This window comes from Sturnira hondurensis, unplaced genomic scaffold (genome assembly GCF_014824575.4).
Source record: "Sturnira hondurensis isolate 20B ecotype Veracruz unplaced genomic scaffold, ASM1482457v3 Scaffold0018525, whole genome shotgun sequence".
Lineage (NCBI taxonomy): Eukaryota > Metazoa > Chordata > Mammalia > Chiroptera > Phyllostomidae > Sturnira > Sturnira hondurensis.
This window is the reverse complement of record NW_028091156.1, coordinates 13,392,868-13,398,719: the sequence shown is the minus strand read 5'-3', so window position 1 is coordinate 13,398,719 and position 5,852 is coordinate 13,392,868. Positions and strand designations below refer to the sequence as shown.

At 44.5% G+C, this 5,852-nt stretch overlaps 1 pseudogene; it reads left to right on the top strand.

Moving 5' to 3' along the window:
• The first annotated feature begins 2,053 nt into the window (after positions 1-2,053).
• Positions 2,054-4,368, top strand: LOC119003158 (neuropilin and tolloid-like protein 2; annotated as a pseudogene).
• Positions 4,369-5,852: the final 1,484 nt, after the last annotated feature.

Sequence of the window (5,852 nt, the reverse complement as noted above, 5' to 3'; positions counted from 1 at the left end):
AATTTCCCTGATTGTTGGCTTCCTTGGAGTTGAGGATGTTGTGTGAGCACCTAATCTCGCGATGCTGGTCAATGTGATTTGTTCATAGAATTTTACTCATAAATGTGGGGATTCCAATGTCACATAACTTCCCTATGCTACCAAATATTCTTCTTTTTTTAAAGTTTCTCTCAGTCGTTTGTAGGAGTAACAGCCACATGCAAAAACAGGTGCTGGCCCATTTGGGTCTGCAATCCATGGCATGGAGACCCCCAGTCTAGAGTCATCCACCTGGATTCGCCTGTTCTGAGGGGACCAGACTGTGAGTTACACAGAGATACGATGGGGACTCTGTCCCTGCATAGTTCCCACCGGGGAGGGTGGCCCTCCTCTCTGTTGTTGCCCCAGGGCAGCAGCGTGTCTTACTCACTTTTTGGCCACCCCTTCCTCCATTTCTAGGGTAAATTTCACCCCCACAGGGCAAGGATCCAATATAGGTTGAGAATTTCTTCATTGATGTTCACAAGGGAAATTGCTCTGTAGTTTGTTTTCTTGTAGCGTTTTTGTCTGGCTTTGATAGCAGGGCTATGCTGGACTCGTAGAATGAGTTAGGGTGTGGCTCCCCCTCTTAGGTTTTTTTTTGGAAGACTTTGAGAAAGATTGGTGTCGATTCTCTAAAAGTTTGGTAGGACTCCCCAGGGAAAGCATCAGATTCAGAGCTTTCCTTTGCCTGGAGGTTTGTGATTTCTGTCCCAGTCTCATTAACAGTGGTAGGTGGGTACAGGTTTTCTTTGTGATTCAGAATGAGTAGGATTTCTCTTCCTAGGAGTTTGTCTATTTCATCTAGGTTATCCAGTCTGTCGGCATACACTTGTTCACAGGATTCTCTTATCGCCCTTTTTATTTCTGTATGATGGACTCTCCTTCAGTTCTGACTTCAGTAATTTGAGTGACCTTTGTTTCTTATTTGGTCTAGATATAGGCTTCTCGATTTTGTTAATCTCTTTGAAGAGCTAACTTTGGGTTTTTTCGCTATCATTTGTCTATTTTCTATTTTATTTATCTCAGCTCTCATCTTCATTATTTTCTTCTTTATGCTGCTTTGGGTTTAATTTGTTCTTTTTCTCTTTATGTTCTTCTTGAGTTGTGAAGTTAGGATGTTTATTTGACATCTTTGGAACTTTTTTGAATGTAAGCAATGAAGGCTATACATGTTCCCCTTCACACTGTTTTCACTGCATCCCATAAGCTTGCTTTGTTGTATTTTTATTTTCATCAAGCTTTGACTATTTTTTTATGTCCCTTGTGATTTTTTATTTCATTCATTAGTTGCTCAAGGGTGTGTTGTTTAATCCCAGAATTATGTTTTCAAAATTTCCAGTCTCCTTAATGTTATTGATTTCTAACGTCATTCTGTTGTGGTCAGAGAAGATACTTTGTGTGGAATGTATCTCTTTTATTCTACTGAGGAGACTATTCGTGACCTAACATCTGGTCGATTGTGGATTATGTCCTATGTCCACTTGAGAATATGTATGCTGTTGTCGGGCAGCGTGTTCTGTGTATGTTTGTTAGGTGATCTGCTGTGTTGTTCAAGGTGTCTATTCTATTTCCTTCCTTAACCTCTGCCTGGTTGTTCCATATGGTACGGACACTGTGGTGAAATACCCAGAGGCTGCTATAGAATCATCTCTCTGTCTCATCAGTTCCCTCAATGTTTGTTTCACAGATTTTGATGTGCTATAATTATAAATGCTTGTGATGGTTATATCTTCTTGCCGTACTGAATCTTTTACTAAAATATAACATCTTTCTTTGTCTAAGGTAACTTTTAAAATTTAACATCTACTTTGTTTTGTATTAGGATAGTTACCCCTGCTGTCTTCTTGCTATTTACACAAACTATCTTTTTTCATTCTTTCACTGTCAACATATTTGCCTCTTTGGATCCAGAGTGAGGCTCTCACAGGCAGCATAGGTGTGGATCCTAATTTTTTAAATCCATCCTGCCAATCTCTGCCTTTCTGATTGAGGTTACATTGGCTTACCACTCCCTGGAGGGTTCAGGTATGCGATGTCGTACCTTGGCATCTATATACACAACAGCACGCTCCTCAACGGACTAGTTTTCATTTGTTACCAAACAATTGACTCCCTTTGCCCACCTTGCCCTTTCCCCATCCCCTCCTCCTCTGGCAACCAACATTATGTTGACTGCAGATTTTCTTGGTTTGTTTTGTTTGTTCCTGTTTTTATTCCAGATAGATGGACAGACAAAGAAGAAAGGGAGGCAGGGACGGAGTCTGGGAGAAAGACAGACGAATACAAGGGGACGGACCTTCAGAGACAAAGATGGAGATAAAAGTGGTGGGCTGCAGGAAAAAAGGAGATAGAGGGGGCGATATTAGTGAGCTCGTTCTGCCTGGAAAAGCAAACAGTGTTTCCAGAGACGGGGCGATAAGCTTTTTACGCCATGAAGACAACCAAAGAAAAAAATGGTTATTTGATTATTCATCGCAGCCCCTGTATTTTTTCAAACGGGATGGCCAAAGCTCAGTTCTTTGGAAACAGTTTTGCCTTTGAATAATATCACCACTAGGGGGCGCGTCTGACGCGTGGCTTTCGCCTTTCCCGGCTTCAAGGAGCGGGGCTCTGGGCCCAGCGGCTGGAGCCGGAGGCGCCGGGCAGTCCCTCGGGTCCCAGCCTCTGGGAGACGGAGCACTGCGTAGCCGGAGGCGGCGCCCGGCAGGGCCTCGGGGGTGGCGGCCGGCAAGACCGGCCGAGCAAAGCTGCGGCCGCGCTGGTGTCCGGGAGCAAGGCCCTGGGTCCCCAGTGGCCTTAGTAACAGTGCTGGGAGCGGAAGGCGTTGCCGTGGCCCAAAGGGCCCCAGAGGACTAATGACTGGGGTCGAGCACATTCCTGCCACCTCGTGCGGCATGTGGGGCTTGTACCAGCAACAGAGGTCGTTTGGCTTCACCTAATTATCCTCACATCCACCGCACGAAGACCGTGTCTACGTTTTGGTAACTGCTCCTCGTCAAAGAAGAGAGTTGACCTTTATCAACATTTTAACGTCGAACCGTCTTTTGAAGGTGGGTCTGGGCACAAGGAAGTTCGAGATGGGGCATTTCGTTTCTCTCCGCTCATAGATCAGTTCTGTGGGTGTGAAACCCACCCGTCCACCAGATCGACAGGGACGTACGTTCAAGTGGGTTAGGTTTAGTTCTGATGAAGCACATTAAGGACTGGGACTTTGAGCAAAATGTTTATTTATTCCAGATCCAGCCTTTACTTACCCAGGAGGCGTTATATACTCCAACCCAGATCGCCAGTTCGAGCTCTCAGGAGCTGGTGGAATAGTACATTCTGGTCGGTTGGGACAACAAATACAAGCAAAGCCTGCCCAAGCAGCGGTCTGCACAACGATCGACCAGTGAAGCTACTCCGAAAGCTCAATTTATTTGAGATTTCTTAATTATCAGAGGGAGCACGCCAAAGAATGCAAGAGAAACCCCGTTGCACTCAAGGATGGAAGCAGTTCTGTTGAAAGTGTCAAGGCCAAGTTTTGCAGCACTGCGGTCAAGGACGGAAGGCTTGAAATAGGAGAGGGAGTGATGCGAATGTGGGCGAGGAAGGCGGCCGGCTGGCGGGTATGGAATGCTCTTCACTTCCGCTGTGGAGCCTGCCTGCACCGGCACCGCCTTCTTTGCCATAGCAACGTGCGCATCAATAATTCCTTAGTCTGTGACGCTGTCCCAAACTGTGCGTACCTTTGGGCTGGAAGGCATTGTAAAGAAAATAAATAAGCAGGATTATTTCAACAAGTCACTAAAGCTCGTGGAACCATTATCGGCATTACATCAGGGACTGTCTTGGTCCCTCTCATTGTTTCTACTTTGGTGCAAGTGAAACAGCCTTGAAGAAAGGCCATGGCTTGCAAAACTGCTTTTACTAAAACTGGGTTTCAAGAAGTGTTAGATTCTTTTCTTTAGGAGCTGTTCTTGCTGCGGGACAAGGAGATGTCTGCAGACCTGGAGGAATTGCCCGGGGAGCTGGGCGGGGCTCCCAAAAGACCCGCAGCTGCCCAACTGCCTCCTGTTGCATTCAAGACCATCGCTGCGGGTTGCAAAGCCTCCGGTGGCGAACAAATCTCAGTTCCATGGAATTTCCTTTGAAAGGACCCTGTGCAGCCACAGACAAAGGAAACACTTAATAGCACCATCAAAAACGAGTAGCTACCCTTTCAAACAGGTGCACGAGTGCCCTGATGAGGCCCTGGAAGACAGAGTGATGGAGGAGATTCCCTGTGACATTGAGGTCAGGGACAAGGAGACAGGGCTCGGGCTTCCATACCCGTCCACTTTTAATCTTCCACTAAAGGTGACATAAATTATTAAGTGTGTGTGTGTTAGATAGGACAAGGGTCTTTAGATCTGGGCACCTCTTACTAAATGCTATTCTTGCTAAATATTAAGGAGTAGCAGAACAGCTGTAGATGGGATGCGTTCCACCGGAACCCAACGAGAGAAGTGTAGCCAACTGCAAAGAGGAAATCAATGTGTAACTGACCAAATAGTGTGTATAAGCAATGGCTCTTTTCCCAGAGACAGGAGTTCTGGGAATGAATCTCCTGTTTCCTCTACTTGTTGCGAGGAAACAAAACTACCTCGCAACAGCCATGTCTTGTTCTTGAATAGAACATTCCAAGAGGTGAACCCCTGAGTTCAGTAGCATCCACATGCAGCCTGCAAAGCACCCCTATATTCAGGAGCTAGCCCTGTTCTCTTAGATCAAAACTAGGAAGGCTTTTGTTTTCCAATAACCTAATGTAATGGTGAAGTTTTTTAAAATTTATTTATCTTTAGAGGGGAAGGGAAGGAGAGAGGGAGAGAAGTATCCATGTATGGTTGCCTTTCGTGAGTCCCCTGCTGGGAACTGGCCTGCAACCCAGGCATGTGCCCCGACTGGGAATCGAACCATGATTGTATGGTTCGCAGGCCCGCGCTCAATCCGCTGAGCTACGCCAGCCAGGGCGTAACGGTGAAGTTTTTATTATCTCAATAGTTGATATGTGTTCAACCAACCAAGGAGCTTACTGCATTCAGTGAAAAAAATAATAACCATCTACTACCTGGTGTTCTATCTGTTAAACACCTCATTTGCAGAGGGGAGTGTGTAAGGAGCCAGGCGTGGGCTGCCCGGTAGTCTTAGCAACAGGAATCTGCTCTTGATTTCCACCACTGTCAATATTTTGATCACACAGTAGATTTAAAGTGAAGATCTTTCTTTATATTCCTTTCACTTTTTTCCTCTGCATTTAATTTGTTTTGTGAGCCAGCAATTTTACCATTTCATTTTCTTTCATACATATAAGTGGTTAATGTACCACGCATATTTCCATGCTGGGCATTGGCTCTAGAGTTTGTCAAAATATGATAGTTACTATCTGAAGTGCCAGTTAAGACCCAGAGTTATGTTTTGTCCATCTGGTTCTTCCTGACTAATTTCTATATCGTCACCCTTTAATTACTGCATCTTTAGTCTTTATTTTCTGTGAGAAGTAGAGGCTGTAGTTGATCACCTTGAAATCATATTTTGTCTTAGTTATACTAGAAAATTTCATAATTCTGAAATGTGTATACCATTGTCAGTTATGACCTAACACTTGAAAAAGATGAAAACTTCTAGGAATCCTTTGAAATTTCTCAAATTTGGTCATATTCAGTGAGAGCCCATTCATCCTTCTGAACAAAGAGTCGTTTAATTCATTTTTAAGGAGGCCTGTAATTATGCTTATTTTCCAGTGTGTCTCTTCACTGGATGTGTTTTATATTCGTTTTATGAAAAGATTATTTAGCTTCTTTTGTTTTAGT